Here is an 18,339-nt window from a genome sequence, read left to right as displayed (position 1 = left end):
TACAGGAAGTATGGTGCTCAGGGACCTTTCAATCACGGCAGAAGGTGAAGTGGGAGCAGCCACTTCACATAGCAAAAGCAGGAGGAGGGGGATGTGTTACACACTTTTAAATGACCAAGTCTCATGTGAACTCAGAGTGAGAGCTCACTTATCACCGAGGGGATGGCTGAAGCCATTCATGAGGGATTCACCCCATGATCCAGACACCTCTCACCAGGCCCTGCCTCCAACACTGGGGATTACATTTCAACATGAGATTTGGGGGGGGACAAATATCCAAACTATATCTCTGTTTATAGAGGGTTAACCATCTACCAAGTATCACAGAGTGGGTATTTCAGATGCCTCAAGGTTAGATGCTGCTCTACCTAAAGGAGTAGCCCACTTGAGTCAACGTTGAAGATCAAGATTTTTGGTATTGGGTAACTTGAGTCTTTGAAGCTCACAGGCAGGTGCTCTTCTCATAAGGGGAGGGTTTAAGAAGTGGGGTACCATGAGTTTAGTGTGGATATAACCGCCTGATCCCCAACACCCGGCATCAGCAATTATATGATGTATATCAGCAGGGAAGGTTGATCTGAGAAGGACATGTAAGTTGAAGGGTACAGGAGAAAGTTAGGAGGAGCTGGTGTAACATCAGACCTTCCCCAAATAGGGCCACCAATGGAGATCATGATGTGAACTCCCTTTCTCTATCTCATGCTGACAAGGTTGAGAAGTCATCATTAAGCCTTCATCTCCTCCCTCACTGAGAAGGAGACAGAAAAGAGCAGGTCTGTCAGGAAGATCGGAGAGCTGGGGAAACCAGTGGAGATAGAGCTGATGTCAGAGTCAGAGACACCATCCTTAGTGGCACTGTTGCCTTTTTGGTAGGCAACATAGATAGGATGGCTATCAGATTTGGCTGGGCATCCCAGAGAATATCCTGTGATTTTACTCCCAAAAGAGTGATAGCAGTAGCTTTTGACCAGAGACAAAATGTGTTGTTTGTCAAGGTCTTATGTAAACAAGCCACAGTGCCCATGGTGATTTGGTTGGGTATTCATGAGTCACTAACCTAACAGGGAGTTCTGATGTTTTTTTCCTTTTGATCCTAAGTGGAAATTACATGTCTATGGATATGTGTGTGTACACATACACACTCATGTCAGAAAATACGTTGCATGACCGTGGCCCCTTAAACACATCTATAATCAGGCATGGATTCAAACCACTAAACCTTGAAATGTAATGCTATTAAATAATTTGGATTGGGAGTTGGGAGTTTTGGGTCTCAACCTGTGACATTTCACATGCCTCCCAGTTTCTCTGGGCAGTAGTTTCATCTGTAAAATGATGAGGCTGGATGAGAATGATCTCAACTGCCCCTTTCAGTGTGAGTGTCAATGATTATGTGACTTTTGGAAATGTAGATCTTCCTCAGGGGCCCATGGTGATTTTACATAAACCACAGAGGTCAAATGGGCCCAAGCCTCTTGGGTTTGGAGGAGGAAACACAGTGCATTATTTACAACATTCCACTGATTCAGTAGTTGGGTTTGTCAAATATGCAATGAAGAAGGAAATTAAAAACACAGGATTAAATATGAAGGAAGAAGAAGAAAAGATCAAAGCCTTGGAGTTTTATTTCCAAGTTGCAAAGTGCAGCTGTCAGGACTTCCCTGTGACCTCCGGTTGCTCCTTGGAGACAGGGACTGAATGGGAGGCTGAATAGGGCTGCAGAGCTGGGCCCTATTCAATGGCCCTTCCCTACCCTTTAACTTTGCCAGCAGTCATTGGGACCCTTGGACCTAAGTGAGACTCCCATCCAATTGCTGCCTTTCCTTTCTCTGTCTCTGACTTTGGAGGACCAACCTTCATTCCAGGCAAAACCTAGCAGAATAAGTCAGTGACACTATTTCAACATTTGAAATATTTTAAGTTTTTCCATTTTTGACTCATTGGCTCCCAATGGTGTGAAAATCTACTTTCAGCAAATTTTCCCTCGAATATTCTGTAGCAATAAGAGATAGCTACAGAGTTGGATCTGTTTTTCTCCTCTCCAGATTAATCTAAGGTAACATTCGAGAAACAATTTTGTTAACACAACACAGCAGAGAAACTAAAGGGATCTATTTCCCCCAAGCAGCCACTGAAGTTAAGAACAGGGAGTAGAAGTTTGGGAAATACTTTTTTAGAGGTTTTTAAACATTGCAGTATTTATTTATTTATTTATTTACTTTTAAAGAACAGCAGCTTGGAATGTTCTGCTTTTTTCTTTGAGACAGAGTCTCACTGTGTCGCCCAGGCTGAAGTGCAATGGTGCAATCTCAGCTCACTGCAACCTCTGCCTCCCAGGTTCAAGCGATCCTTTAGCCTCAGCCTCCTGAGTAGCTGGGATTACAGGTGCCCACCACTACGTCCAGCTAATTTTTGTACTTTTAGTAGAGATGGGGTTTTGGCATGTTGGCCAGGCTGATCTCGAACTCATGACCTCAGGTGATCCACCCGCCTCCACCTCCCAAAGTGCTAGGATTACAAGCTGAACCACCACGCCCGGCCTGGAATATTCTACTTTGTAGTTTGATGTCACTTAGTCCAGAGCAGGCAGTTAATGGTGGGGGCTCTTAGCAGGACCTGCATTCCATATGGGCCACAGAGCCTGTACCGTGAAATTGTGGAGGGGCTGCCAAAGCCCTGGGTTGTGGAGCTGCAAGTCTTGCTCCTGCCAAAGTTGGAGGCCTAGACCCCCAGACCACACCGTGACTCAAAGGACTGGGTCCTGCCGAAGCCACTCTACTCACCAGAGCAAGCTCTCTTTAGGGGAGGCCCTGCTGTCTGGGGCATGGTGGCCACAGGAAAGGGGATTCCAGGGGAGAGGAGTAGGTTGTCCTTCAAAGAAGCAACTCTGAGGCTCAAGGACCCTGGCACCCCTGATTCCACAGCAATAAGGGAGCAGCTACTGGAAACTCCATGGATCAGAAGGTGCTTTTGGAGCTGCCAGATGAAAGAAAGGAAAAAAGATGAATAGATGCATGGAGAAGGCAGGTTAACAGAATGATAGGACAGGGGAAGGGGAAGAAGGAGATTCACAAAGAGAGAAAAAGAGAGTGAGACAGAAGATGGTGATATAGCTCAAAGAAATGAGAATATTTGCAGTAACAGAATACTCACTCATCATTTTCCTTAGATCCTGCTGGGGAGACTTGATTGGCAGGTGTAGCTTGAAGGCCTGGGAGGCCTGGCAGATGGCTGCCACCTTCCCCATCTTGCTTGGGCCTGCCTTGACCCTGAGCCTGTGGTTGGAGGTCTCTTAGTTCTGACCTCTTGCTCTGGTGTCCTGTGTGCCCTTCCTCTGCCCTCCTCTCCTTCTGGCTGGCTCCCTCCCTCTCTCCTCTCTTCCCTTCCTCTTCCCTTCCCCCTCCCCTCCTGTCCTCTCTCCTCCCCTCTCCTCCTCTTTCTTCCTCTCTCCCCTCCTCTCTCCTCCCCTTCTCTTTCTTTTTTCTCTTTTCTTTTTCTTCTTTTCTTTTTCTTTCTTTCCTTTTCTTTCTTTCCTTCCTTTCTTCTTTCTCTCCTTTTCTTTCTTCCTTTTGTCTTTCTTCTTTCTTTTCTTTCTTTCTTTTCTTCTTTTTCTTCCTTTTTTTGTTCTCCTCTTTCTCTTTTTTCTTCCTTCCTTCTTTCTTTTCTCCTTCCTACCTCCTGCCTTCCTCTTTTCCTTTCTTTCTTTCTTTCCTTTTTTCCTTCCTACCTTCTAACAGAGTCTTGCTCTCTCATGCAGGCTGGAGTACAGTGGTACAATCATAGCTTACTGTAACCTAAAACTCCTGGGCTTAAGTGATTCTCCCACCTCAGCCTCCTGAGTAGCTGGGGCTACAGGCACACACCACCACACCTGGCTTTTTTTTTTTTTAATTTTCATTTTTTTGTAGAGACAGGTATCACACTATGTTGCCCAGGCTAGTCTCAAACTCCTGGCCTCAATTTATCTTCCTGCCTCAGCCTCCTGAGTAGCTGGGACTACCGGCATTTGCCACCATGTCTGGCTATGTTTTCTACTTTTTGTAGAGATGGGGTCTCTGTATGTTGCCCAGGCTTGTCTTGAACTCCTAGGCTCAAACGATCCTCCGTCTTGGCCTCCCCAAATCCTGGGATTACAGGCATGAGCCACTATGCCCAGCTCCTCTCTTTGTCTTTTTTCCCCACTTTGATAGCACCACCTCCCCTCCAGCCGGTCTGAGGTCCCCTATTTTTAATGCCTCTAACAAAACCAAGGGTTAGGCAGGACCCAAGAGTTCCATGTTATGGTGACAGAGTTCCGATTAAGGGCATTGGGTATGGTGTGTGGTCAGCAGGAATGTTGGCTTTTCTCTGCAGAACTGACAGGCGATTCAGAACCTGTGGAGTTTGTCAAATGCAGCTCTCACCTCCTGGAGATATCCTCTGGGGCCTTGCATGAAGACACTTGTGATGACTGGCTCCCTGTCTCACTACAGATGTGGGTTTCCATAAGGTCATGCTAATGGTATTTTGTCTGTTGTAGTAAGATTTGCAAATTGCCCAGATCAGCATACACAGAAACAAACAACAAAAAAAATCCAATCCATTTTATGTTTACTAGCCCAAAGTGAATGTGCTTTATTGGCTCCAAATGTGTCGATCAAGGTTGCCAGCTCTTCAAGCTTCCAGCTGACTTTGCAAGCCCTCACCCTATCAGCAACCTGTGGCCCTTCAGGCCCTGTGGGAAGTAGTAACAGTAAGTGAGGAAGTTTGTCAAAAGGTGGCAGAAAGGAGATTCCTCCTTATTAGACCGTGGCTCTAATGAGATGGTGAGCATATTTTCCAAGCAGCCCCCTTAAAAAAAAAAAGAACAGAATCCATAATGTGACCGGGCCAAGTGTGCTTACGTGAACGACAAGGGAAACTATTTGAAATTGGAACTGTTGTATAAAATACAGGGCATGTGTTTGCCAGAATTATGACAACCACTACTTTCTGTAAACCCAGAAAAGGGCCATGGCAGGATTGCCAGGGTCCCTTTGCAAAACTGGACTTCATTCCTACAGCTCTGTTCCCTGCCCCTATACCCTCTCCAGCCCTAGCTCAGCTTTTGGTAGCATTTAGAAGGCCTTGGTAATTACTGAAGGCAAATGATAGAAGACAGATTTTGAAAAGGACAGCTTTGTTGTTGCTAATATCATGGGCCTTGTTTGTAAGGGGTTTGTTGTTTTTGGAGGAGGGTAGGAAGAGGGAGGAGGAATTCAATCAAGCCCTTCCAGCTAGAGCTCTATGAGCTGCACAACCCGGATCCTGCTGCTGGGCCAGCGCCTGCCAGAGATAAAACAGGCCCTTTCTTTCTTGTGCGTTCTCTGCCTACTGCTGCAGCCACAGAAACAAACAGAGACTCTGAATGGTTTTCAGGCCCCTCCTGGCTTTCCAGTCATATATTTCAGATACTTTCAAAGAAAAAAGTAAAGAGCAAAGTTGATGTTCCAGGGAGGCTCTTGTGAAACACTGCATTGTACACAAGGGCTTCCTGGCACAACAGTGGGCTGGGATGTAAAGGTCTGGAACGTCCCTTCCACCATGATAATTCTAGACTTCTTTGATGCCAGTATGTCCTATAGACCAGGGGTTCCCAATCTTTTGGCTTCCCTGGGCCACATTGGAAGAAGAATTGTCTTGGGACACACATAAAATACACTAACGATAGCTGATGAGGAAAAAAAAATTGCAAAACAATCTCATAAAGTTTACGAATTTGTGTTGGGCTGCATTCAATAAGCTGTCCTGAGCTGCATGCCGCCCATGGGCTGTAGGTTGGACATGCTTGCTATAGAAGAAAAAAGGTTAATGTTTTCTTCAAGGAGAGGAATTGGGTCATATGTGTTAGTGTTGAAGATCATCACAAACTTTTCAGTCAGTTGGGATGTCACACAGAGCATGTCTAACTGTGTTACTGCATGAACTTGGAGCCCTGCACAGGATTGGGGGACTTGCTAACAATCTGGTATTTCTTCAGATAAACACTAGGTGGCATGGAGAACTTAATAAACAGAAAACACTAATACCACAAATTGGAAAATAGAGGAGAACCTTCTTCTCTCACTTGCAGCAATTTTAAAATCTCCCGGTCAAAGTTCAACAGAAAACAACAGCAGTATGGCTAACGTTGTTTATTGAGGCATTCACAAAGAGAACCAAGCTAGAGGAATTATTTCACAAAATCTCTCCTTCTAATCTTTTCTGGAATATCATTTTATAAACATCATGATAAATTTGAAAAATACAATTGTTCCCATGACCAGATTCCTTAATAGAAAACAGTCTATTTCTGTCAGTGTGGACGTGTTTTTCATTTGCAAAATCCTGACAAACTTTTCTTCCTCCCCCTTTTCCTTTATGAAATGAGCCAAGGGGGTGGGGGGTTGGGGGGGAAACAAAGCTGACTGATCATTCTTCTCCAAACATCCCTTTGGATTAAAAGGCACAATTTCTCCTGCCATTTTGACATTCCCAACATCTTTGCTTTTCTGTGTTCAGGGCTAGAAAGAGGAGTGAGTATTTTCCCCATAATGCCGAATACAAAAACCTAGGGAGCAGGTGTCCTAGTGTAACCGCCCAAGGGGTTCTTCCTGCCCACTGCATAAACAAAATCAATTCACAGAGACTGTGTCATTGCAGTAAAGAGTTTAATTAATGCGAGGCTGGCCACACCATACAGAAGATGGAGTTATTATTCAAATCAATTTCATGGAACTCAGATGTTAGGAGTTTTCTAAGATAGTTTGCTGGACATGAAGCTAAGGAATGGACAGTGCTGACTGGTTGGGTCAGAGATGAAATAATAGGGAGTTGAAGGATCTGTCCTCTTGGACTGATCACTTCTGGGTGGGGCCACAGGAGCAGTTGGCGGGTCCAGGTGGAACCTTCAGTCAGACATGCAAAAACCCTGAGAAGATATCTCAAAAGACCAATCTTAGGTTCTACAATGGTGATGTTATGTGCAGGAGTAATTGGGAAAGTTGCATATCTTGTGACCTCCAGAATAATGGCTGGCAATCCTTGATGTCTATACGTTAGTGAAATTCAGGCTTTTCTATCCTCCTAGTCTGGTGGTTTCTCATTAGCTTTACAAGGGCAGTTGAGTTTTGGGCAAGGACTATTATCATTTAAACTATAAACTAAATGTCTCCCAAAGTTAGCTTGGCCTAAGCCCAGGAATAATTAAGGGCAACTTGAAGGCCAAAGGCAAGATGAGGGTTGACCAGATCAGATCTCCTTCACTGCCATAATTTTCTCACTGTTAGGATTTTTGTAAAGGCAGTTTCACTAGCTACAGTTCAATGACTAGATCATTTCTGACAATAATACATCCTCTCTTTTGCTTAGCAAATCCTATAGGGAGAAGTAGAGCTCTATCACACAAAGGCATTCTTGACTCACCAGGTACTGATTATTAGAGCAAGGCCACTTAAGGGCCTCTTCTAGCCTTCTGGCAGTTGAAAGTCCTAAAACATACAAAGTTCTCAGCCCTGCCCCTGCCAGACAGACAACAAGCTAATTAAGGCAGAAGCAAAGGTTGTTGCCACTTAGAGTAATGGAAGCTGTGCCTTCCAGGTGTCATTTCTAAGAATAAGAGTCAGGCAGAAAAGTTAGTACTTTGAAAGGCTTCAGCTGTCTTAAGGAATGCTGTCTTAGCATAGCTGAAACCTATGTTGGAATAGCTTGAAATCCTACACCTAATCAGAGTACCTGAAGTCACCAAGACACTTAGGTTCAATCTCCATAGAGACAGTGATCAGGTGCCAAGCAATGGGAGTTTGTGGCCCAGCCCTAGCCTTTTTGTGTGACCTTTCTGACTCTCCCTGAGTCTCTGTGTCTCCATCTGTGAGATGAGAATTACAATTGCCATTCAAATTCTCAGTGCTGTATGGAGGAGCAAATCAAATGGGAAGGCACTTTGTAGGCCAAGCCATACCCCAGTATCGTGATTCCAAGCAGGAGAGAGAAAACCCTGACTGCACTTTTATTGCCTTATTTCACTACAGTCAGCAAGAACAGGACAGTCCAATTATGTAGACTTGTTCCAGCAGCATAAACCTGAATGACCACCCTCTCAACCCATATTTAGAAGGTGTTTCCTCACCTAATTTTTGTGGGTCTGCTTTTGATCCCTCACTTTTGTTTCCTCATAAAGGAAATTCTGCACACAAGATCTCTATTCACCCACCTTTAACTCATAGATCTGTAATGGTGAAACAGCCTTGCTGTCTGGGGTGCCACCCAAAGTTCTTTGTCTCATGGCCAAGGAAATCAAGGATGCAGACACTCCAAGGGTGAGGATACAGCAGGACTTTAATAAGCAAAAGAAAGAGAGAAATCCCTCTGCCATAGAGAGGGATCCCCCCAAAAATGTTGCCACTTCACAGTTGAATACAGAGGTTTTTATAAGAAACTGATGAGGGTTGGGTGTCTCATTTGCATGAGGTGCAAATTTATGGTAGCTCCTCCCCATCCTCCTAGTGCACATATAGGCCCTTTGCTTGAGTTATTCCATATTGCTTTGTTCCCCTTACTGCACATGTGTCAGGGGATGGAATTTTCCATTGCAGGGATGTCTTGGCAAGTCTCCTGTGTAGGCTTTCTTATCTATGTGGCTGTGGGCATACCTTAGGCAAGCACCCCTGTGCAAGTTCCCTTATCTGTGTCTGCAGGTTGTTCTTTGTTTGAAAGAACTCAACTGAGGACCCACCCTAACTGCCTGCTTGACCAGTTTCTTCCTTCCTTCTCTCTCAGTGGTCTGCTTTTTGTTAAATAAATCATGTTAATTTCCACAGAATTTAAGACACACACACACACATACACAGACCCACCCCCCCACACACACTTAAGCAGAATTTAACATGCATTTTAAACTGAGGGAATATTTTCTTTCTTGAAGTTTTTGGGGACATTGTATAAAAAAATTATAAACTGGTTACATTTGCACTGAAATTTTGGACATCTCTATGTTTTTCATGTTGCCTCTCTCCCTGGAAATGAAGAATCTGCTAATACAGTTTCAGCAAGGATGACATCCACTTCATTTGTGTATTGCACTCCTCAGAAGTGATGGGCTTGTTTAAAAGTTAATCAGGAAAATCCTTTTCTAGAAAAGTGTACCATGCCCTAAAAGATCAGTTTTGCAACTGTGTATTTTTTTTTCCTGAGGGAGAATCTCTTGCCCTCTATTATGAACAATTTTAAACATACAGTAAACTTAAATATTTTTACAGTAAACATCCATGTACCTATCACCCAGATTTTGCCACCGATTTTTTGCTATACTTGTTTTATCACATGTCTGTAGATCCATTCAACCCTGTATTGTCCACTGCTCCATCTTATTTTCCTGATGCACAAATGTTGATTTTGGCCTACAGAATTTGCTTAAAATGATATCCACTGTTGGGGCTACTACAAAACTTTCACTCTTTTCTTACTTGCTTGAAAAGAACAACCTATGTTCACCTAGAGACTTCATTTGCCCTGGTGAGCTTGCACTGCCTCAGTCAAAGGATGAAGCATGGCTCTGCTGATGGACTGTCAGCCATGGTTCAGTGAACTCAAGGCCACACTGACTCAATCTGGTGCTGTGTCTGTGGCTCAGGCTAAATGTAAGGTGTTCTGGGGTCCTTGTGGCTTAGATCATTGTGAGTGACTGGGGACCATTATGTGCATAGTGTCCTTTCCTCTTCTTCTACTCTGTTTTCCTTGAAGTCAAATTAATATTCGGTCCCATTGGCCAGGTGTGGTGGCTCGTACTTGTAATCCCAGTGCTTTGAGAAGCCAAGATGGGAGGATCACTTGAGCCCAGGAGTTCAAGACCAGCCTGGGCAACATAGTGAGACCCAGTCTCTACAAAAATAAAAAATAAATAAAAATAAAAAATAGCCAGGCATGGTAGTGCACACCTGTAGTCCTAGCTACACAGGAGGTTGAGGTGGGAGGATCACTTGGGCTCAGGAGATCAAGGCTGCAGTGGGCCATGATTGTGCCACTGCACTCCAGTCTGGGTGACAAACTGAGATCCTATGTCTAAAAAAAACATGAAATATGTTTCAGTCCTACCGTCATTTCTCTAGGCACTGGCCACCCATAGCTAGCATACCAAAATTCAGGTCTTTATTATTTTCAATTGCCTATAGGAACAGCTGAGAACATATCCTGGGTCTTGTCATGTCCTTCATCTTCCATTTTTGCACTTTGCTCCTGCTTCCTGGTGGCCCTTCTTTGCCTTACCCACAGAAACTGTATGATATCTCCCTCTGACTGTCCACTCCAAGCTGCCCTTCCCCAAAGTATGCTAAACTTTAAAACTACTCTTACTCTTCAGTCAAAATGTTTATTCTTACATTATAACAGATCTCAGATAGAAGAACATGACTAAGGGTTCACTAAAGACACTTATACTAAGGTATAAGTGGATGATAGACCTTATCTTCACAGAGATTACATTTTATTTATTTATATTTTTTTGAGACAGGGTCTCACTCTGTCACCCAGGCTGGAGTGCAGTGGTGCAATCTCGGCTCACTGCAATCCCCTACCTCCCGGGCTCAAACAATCCTCCCGCCCCAGCCTCCAAAGTAGCTGGTGCTACAGATACATGTCACCACAACCAGCTAATTTTTGTATTTTTTTGTGGAGACCAGGTCTCACTATGTTGCCCAAGGTCTCACTATGTTGCCCAGGCTGGTCTCAGACTCCTGAGCTCAAGTGATTCTCCCACCTCGGCCTCCCAGTGTTGGGACTACAGCGTGAGACACCACACCCAGACTCAGACGTTGCATTTTAAAAGAAAGAGGTGCTTATTAGCTCAAATGGATCTTAAAATGGTAGTATATGTGAGATATTATCATGAAGGAGGCCCATCTGGATTAGTGATCTTTGTCTACTTCCAGACCTGTGCTTGCTCTGTTCCCTTTACCCCAATGTAAGGAATTTGTTTTGTCTGACTCTTCAGAGAAGTTGCCAACCCCTGCTCTAGACCCTCAGCACAAAAGGCATACTCTTTTGATTTGAGCTTGTTTCCCATGCCACTGCCTTGAGTAAATACCATCTTAAACTATCTTAGGTAGTTTCTGGAAAGTTTAGGAGTTTTCTAAACATGGGACAGATGCACAGAACATCTGGGTGGTGGGCTTTTAGCAATGCTTCAAGGGTCCCAGTATCACTCAGAGCTGGGCACCATCTTCCAGGGTAGGCATTTGGAAGCTCCTAAAGCAAAAATTTCTCTTGTATTATTGGTTTATCTCAAATGAGTTTAGGGGTCATAGATTGCCATATTGTGCCAAAAATTGATGTCCAGATTTCCACATTTTTATAGTGTACTCAATGCTTGTTTTTTAAAATATTTTTATATTAGAAATTGTTATTTAGGTTTTGTTGGCAACATAACCATAACATACCGTACAAAACCAATGTAATCACAATAATCTCTTATACTTGTTATAAGCTATGATTTCCAAAGTACTTTTATGTATGCTATCTTATTTCATACAGCAGTGCTGACACATATGCAGGGCAGATATATAGATGCCCACTTTGTAGATGAGAAAATGGAGGCTCAGAGAAGTGAAATGATTTTTTCAGTTAGGGTCTAACAGCTAATGAGGGTCAGAACTCAATTTCCCATCTTCCAACTCCTAGATTATAGGACCACACTAATTGGGTTGATGAGAAAACCAACTTCTGAGAGGACTGATTGTATGAAATGGAAAGATCTGTGTTGCTATATGATCCCTAAGATTGAACTTTGTATGGTGGCACTTTCGTTCTTCCTCAAGAACTGAGCTTAATGATTATTCAAACTTGGTAAAGTGCTCTGCGACTAAGAATTATTACAAAAAGAGAGTGTGTTGAGCTCTGGGGCCAGCATGTTATATAAGATCTGGGTGGAATCTTTGTGCTGTCCATTCCTACAAAATAGGATTAATCATACCCCAGTAGATGACTCACTACCACACATCTGAAGACAGCAAGAATTAATAGCAGTTCTAGCCAGCTGGCCGAAGAAATCCTCAACTTGGGTCACCTTATGAATCTTTCAGACCAATCCCTCCACCCTTCTTAGCTGTCCCAAGGGTTCATTCTTTCTATCTTCACCTCTATGAATAAGTGTCAACTCTGATCAGCAACAAAAGTTGGATGCTAAAAGCAAACTGGGGAAGTGCCAATTTCTAAAGTCTTTGAAGACTGTGTTGTGTCAAGCCTTCCGAAGAACCTCTCACCTGCATCCAAGCCAAACATTATAGACAGGGCCTAGTGCAACACTGTGTTTTCTGCGGTTTTAAAAGAGAATTTTAAAACCAAATCCAATCTCTTATTGATGACCTTTGAACCATTAGCCACTGTTGGGTAGTCGAAATGAAACAAGTACAAGTATTATTGCTTATCTTCAGGGTGGATCTACTCACCAAAATCATTGGTTGAAAAGTAAAAAAATAAAAAATAAAGCCGCCAAAGCAGTTTTCGGTGTCATGTAGACAAAAATGTGCAGAAACAGTGTATACCTGCACACAGAATTCAGGAAGCTGGTTTGAATCAAAAGATGAAGCCTAGTTTTAGAATGTATGTAGTCCATCACATAGGATGTTCAAAAGAAAACTACTCTTTGGGGAGGGTCAGACACAAATGACAGATCAAACTAAAGAGGAAGATTGCTTTTTAAAGAGATGGAGCCAGGCATGGTGGCTCATGCCTGTAATCCCAGCACTTTGGGAGACCAAGGCAGGAGGACTGATTGAGCTCAGGAGTTAGAAACTAGCCTGGGCAACTTAGCAAGACCTTGTCTCAACTAAAAAAAAAAAAAAAAAAAAAAAAATCAGCTGGGTATGTTGGCTCATGCCTGTAGTCCCAGCTAATCAGGAGGCTGAGGTGTGAGGATCGCTTGAGCCCAGGAGTACAAGGCTGCAGTGAGCCATGATTGTGCCACTGCACTCCAGCCTGGGCGACAGAGTGAGATCCTGTGTCAAAAGAATAAAACAAAATTTAAAGACATGGAGTTATCAAAGCTAATCAGAAGAAGAGATTTAAGCATCATGCTCAACACTGAAACCCAGCATCTATCACTTAGTATCAGTATCTGTCTTCGATGCTGAAAATCCACATGATTGGAAACGATTCTGTCTTGGTGTTGAGTGGCTACCATCAAGTCAACCAGTGATCCAAATCATTCAGATACTGTGCGAGAAACTAGTCATGAGAAGCTTGACTTTTTTTTTCGTCAAATATGTCTCAACCTCATTTGGACAGAAATGGAAAATGACATTTGAAACTGTAATCCGTTAATACGTAGTCTGGTTCTTTCCGAAGGTTGCAAGGTTTCCAAGTTCTGAAACTCATAACTAACTAACCATATGGAAACAGAATGTTCTACAAATCTTGGCTTCCCAAATATTGTCGGAGTATGAGTGACTTTCATTGACACTGTGCAGGAACATACTTGCAGGCAGTCATCCTTATCTGGCCATACTCCTTGCCAGCGCTAGCCCTTTCCTCTCATAAGACGAGTCTCCTTACTAGGACAAGATCACTGAATGTTAAATTTCTACCACCAAACCTTTGCTCTTGCTGCTTCCTTACCCCATACAAAGTGCAGGCCTTGCTTATCCTTCAAGATCCATCTCTGATTCCACCTGATATGGTTTCAGTCTGTGTCCTCACCCAAATCTCATGTTGAATTGTAATCCCCAGTGTTGGAGAAAGGGCCTGGTGGGAGGTGATCGGATCATGTGGGCGAATTTCCCCCTTGCTGTTCTCGTGATAGTGAGTTTTCATGAGACCTGGTTGTTTAAAGGTATGTAGCACCTCCCCCTTCGCTCTCTTCCTTCTGCTCCAAACATGTAGGGACATGCCTGCTTCTCTGTTTTCTGGGTGACAGAGCGAGACCCTATCTCTCTCTCTATATATATACTTTTTTTTTTCTAAATTATTCCTATGCTTTTATGCTGGTCAAATTCATTTCTGGTCAATACAAAATACACCATGATTGTAAGTTTCCTGAGGCCTCCCCAACCATGCTTTCTGTACAGTCTTTAGAACATGAGCCAATTAAACCTCTTTTCTTCAAAAATTACCCAGTCTCACATAGTTCTTTATAGCAATGTAAGAACTGACTAATACACTACCTTCCCATGAAACTTTCTATGACTACTCCCCCAATTGGGATCTCTGCAATTTCTCATAGCCCATGGGACTTACCATTGGTATAACAGAAGTTGAGACTCTTTGTTGGTCTTGCTGTCCCTACTTACTACTCTGCTCTAGTCCATTCTCTAATCATATCCTAACTGCCACAGCTCAACTCCCAAATGAATCCCTCAGAGAACAAGAGTGGGCTTGAAAGTCAGACTGATGTGTCTTCAGTGTGGAGCCCTTCTACTTTTTCTAGGTCTGAGAATGGTTGCAATACCCACTTGGAGCTTCTCTCAGCTTCTTCATCCACTAGGAACAATGGTACCCATATCACAGGGTTGTTGTGAGAGACATTTGTAATGTGACAATGGCACAAGGCATGGTACATATTAAGCAGGTTTAATAAATGGTAGATATGTCTGGACTTCCCCATGTACTGTGCAGGATACAGAATTGGTAATGGGTCATAACTTGAGTAATGAATGTATTTTCAGTGCAGTATCCCTGATCATTGGATTATAAAATAATAATTCTGGAGTTATAAGGCTGGGAAAGGTTATAAGATATCATCTTATTATAATGTATTTATTGATATGGAAATATGTTCACAAACTACCATTAAACCAAAAAGGCACTTCCTTAAATAGCAAACTTGGGATCTGTATGCATTTGGCCACATGTGTGTGTACCTTTGTGCATACATAAAATATCTTTATCTATACCTGTATAGTTAGATTAAGAAGTACACACTAAACAGTGGTTAACCAAAATGTTAACAATGGTTATCTCTGATTAATAGGATTGTAGACCATTTATTGGTATTAATAAATTAAATATTTATTATGAGTATGTACTATTTACATTATATAATTGTTCTTATCTGTATTAATTTTTCTGTGTTAATTTTTTATTATGAACATGTACTACTTGTGTAAATAAGGCATAATACATGATTTTTAAAATGCCATATATATAATTAAAGTATGAATAGAGAAAGGGGTTTGGAGGTAGGGAAAATGCAAAATTAAAAAAGCAACTTTTTAGAGTCATGGGATTAGGGGTGCTTTCTCAGCCCCCACATTTTCTGTTTTATCTTTCACTTGTTTCTTGTTTCATGACCTTTACAATAGTTTTAGTTTATACAAATTATTTTCTAGGCCAGATGCAGTGGCTCATGCCTGCAATCCCAGCATTTTGGGAGGCTGAGGTGGGAAGATCACTTGAGCCCAGGAGTTCAGACCAGCCTGCCCAACATGGTGAAACCCAATCTTTACCAAAAAATACAAAAATTAGCCAGGTGTGGTGGTGTATGTGTATAGTCCCAGCTACTTGGGGGACTGAGGTAGGAGAATCACCTGAGCCTGGAAGGTCGAGGCTACAGTGAGCTGTGATCATGCCACTGCACTCCAGCCTGGGAAACAGAGTGAGACCCTGTCTCAAAAAAATAAAATCATTTTCTAAATTATTCCTATGCTTTTATGCTGGTGAAATTAATTTCTGGTCAATACATAATCAGGCTGTTATTAACAAGGCAGTATTCTAAGAAGGGAATCTTCTTCAACATCTAGAATTATCAAAATGTATAAAATGGACTGACTATGTCTTGACCAGTCTGTTAACTGGCTTCTTTCTGGTGGACCCCAGTTATTTTGACTCTGGTACTCAGTGTCATGTGGATCCTGCCTAGAGTTTCCCAATTGTTCCACAGCTCTGGGAACTGAAAAGCTCTTGTGCTGGTGGCCAGAGAGGGAGAGAAGCCTCTGCATGTGTGCATCAGCCTATTGGAGTTGTCTTTTGTGAGGCTAGAAGCATGGTGCCTGCCAGAGCTGTGAGTAGCCCTGGGATGCAGACTGTCCTTCCTTCCCATCTGCTCTGCCAGCAATTGTCCTGTCCCAGTAAGTACCTTCCCCTCTATGCCACCCTGTCATGGTGGCCAACTCAGGACTGGGATGTGGAGCTCTTATTCACAACCCATATGAATGCCAACTGGATTTGTAGCACAGGTAGAGGAAAAAATGGGGCCAAGGACAGGGGACACAGGATAGAGTTGGAGAAAGTCTGTTCTTTTTTCTATTGACCTTAGGAACAGGTGACTGTATGGTTACAGTGGCTGCCTAGATTTTAAACTCAGTTTGTTTTACAGTTTCAACACAATTGGAAAATATTTGTTGAGTACTTACTATTTGCCAGACACTTAGTGATATGGTTTGGCTGTTTCCCCACCCAAATCTCATCCTGAATTGTAGTTCTCATAATCCCCACCTGCCATTGGAGGGACCTGGTGGGAGGTAACTGAATCATGGGGGCAGTTACCTCCATGCTGTTCTCATGATAGTGAGTTCTCACAAGATCTGATGGTTTTATAAGGGGCTTTTCTCCCTTTTGCTTGGCACCTCTCTTCCTGCTGCCATGTGAAGAAGGGTATGCCTGCTTCCCCCTTTCCACCATGATTATAAGTTTCCTGAGGCCTTTCCAGTCATGCTGAACTGCCAGTCCATTAAATCTCTTTCCTTTACAAATTACCCAGTCTCGTGTATGTCTTTATTAGCAGCATGAGAATGGACTATACACTTAGCTATACTAAGGAGATACACTGGTGAACAAAGCAGACACAACTCCCTTCCCTCATTGACTTTGTATTATACTGTTGTAGAGATTCTCTCAAACCTGATGATGGCTTTCCAATTCTGATCAAAACAGAAAATAATGTAATGAACTCTGGATTAAGAATCATCTGAGACACTTACCTGGCAGTGGAAATACCATGATCACAAAGGTGGTTTTTCCATGGCCAGCCTTATCCATTGCACTCAGATGTGCTGACCCCTGCAATTTCCCAAAATGTGAAAAACTTGACTGCATAATTTGTGATAGTGGGACTTTTGTTCACACTTTCCCTGAGGAAAAAGAAAAAGAAAAAGGAAACAGACGAGCACATTCAACATTTCTCAGTGGTGTGGTAGATCTCTAGGGCTTTATCTCCTTGTCTCATTCAGAGTGTGCCTCTTCCAGGAAATAGGCATTTACACTATGAACACTTACTTTGATCTATTCTGCATGGTCTTTGATATCCTCTGTCATTTTGGAAAATAGCCCCAGAATCCAGACTTTCAGCTTTTGGGACAAGGTAAGCATAGCAAGTAGACAAAATTCCTTTCACCAAGAGGTGGAAGAAAGTGTAGTCTGTTTTACTACATATAGATGTAATGAGGTGGAAGAAAGTGTAGTCTGTCTTATTACATATAGATGTAATGCTGGGAGTATAATTTTCTAATAACAGTAAAAGAGAATGTTATAGAAGATATACAGCCTGCTAAAGAAGAATTATTTTATATAAAATGTAACTATGTCACAACGTGATTATATCTTTGTGGTTTTTTTGTTTACCTGTTTTAGAGACAGGCTCACTCTGTTGCCCAGGCTGGAGTGCAATGGTGCAATCATGGTTCACTGTAGCCTTGAACACCTGGGCTCAAGTGACCCTCCCACCCCGGCTTCATAAGTAGCTGGGATTACAGGTATGTGCCACCATGCACAGATAATTTTAAATTTTTTATAGAGATGGAGTCTCACTATGTTGCCCAAGCTGGTATGGAACTCCTGGCCTCAAGTGATCCTCCTGCCTCAGTCTCCTAAAGTGTTGAGATTACAGGAATGAGCCACTGTGCCCAGTCTGTCTTAGTTTTAAGACTGCTAAAGGGTGGGACTTTTCGGCAAGTACTTAACTAAGACGTCCCATATTTAGTCGAGATCTTTTCCCAGATTGGCTTAGAAAATATGAGTTTGTCCATTTGTCAGTTTTCTTTGGTGAGGGGTTGTGTCTGTGTGTGTGTGTGTAGGGGGGTATATTCAAGAATATAGACAGTTTTTTGTTCAGAGAACATGGCCTGAAGCTTATAACAATGCTTTATCAAATCCCCTGGCACTGGAATCCAATCACTGATTTTTATTAAACTTTGGAGCTTTTGAAATTCTCACTGAGCTGAGGTCAGAGCTGGTGAAGCGCTGCCCCACTGCATGCCCTGATAACCACAGCCTCTTGGTATATCATCTTAATGGCCAATGGAACCTCCTCCTCTTCCTCCCCACCGTGACTGACATTTTCAGAAATGCCCCAAAATGGCACTAAACGATGTGCAAACACACTAGATGGATTGCTAATCTCTTTTCGAGGCTTTCTTA

At 42.8% G+C, this 18,339-nt stretch overlaps 1 non-coding gene across 1 annotated transcript; it reads left to right on the top strand.

The window, feature by feature from the left end:
- The first annotated feature begins 16,896 nt into the window (after positions 1-16,896).
- On the top strand, positions 16,897-17,057 carry LOC114675277 (U1 spliceosomal RNA). Its single transcript, XR_003726355.2, has one exon. It is a non-coding gene; the product is annotated as a U1 spliceosomal RNA (small nuclear RNA).
- The last annotated feature ends 1,282 nt before the right edge of the window (positions 17,058-18,339 follow it).

Source organism: Macaca mulatta, chromosome X, assembly GCF_049350105.2.
Source record: "Macaca mulatta isolate MMU2019108-1 chromosome X, T2T-MMU8v2.0, whole genome shotgun sequence".
Classification (NCBI taxonomy): Eukaryota; Metazoa; Chordata; class Mammalia; order Primates; family Cercopithecidae; genus Macaca; species Macaca mulatta.
This window is presented reverse-complemented; position numbering and strand designations above follow the sequence as displayed.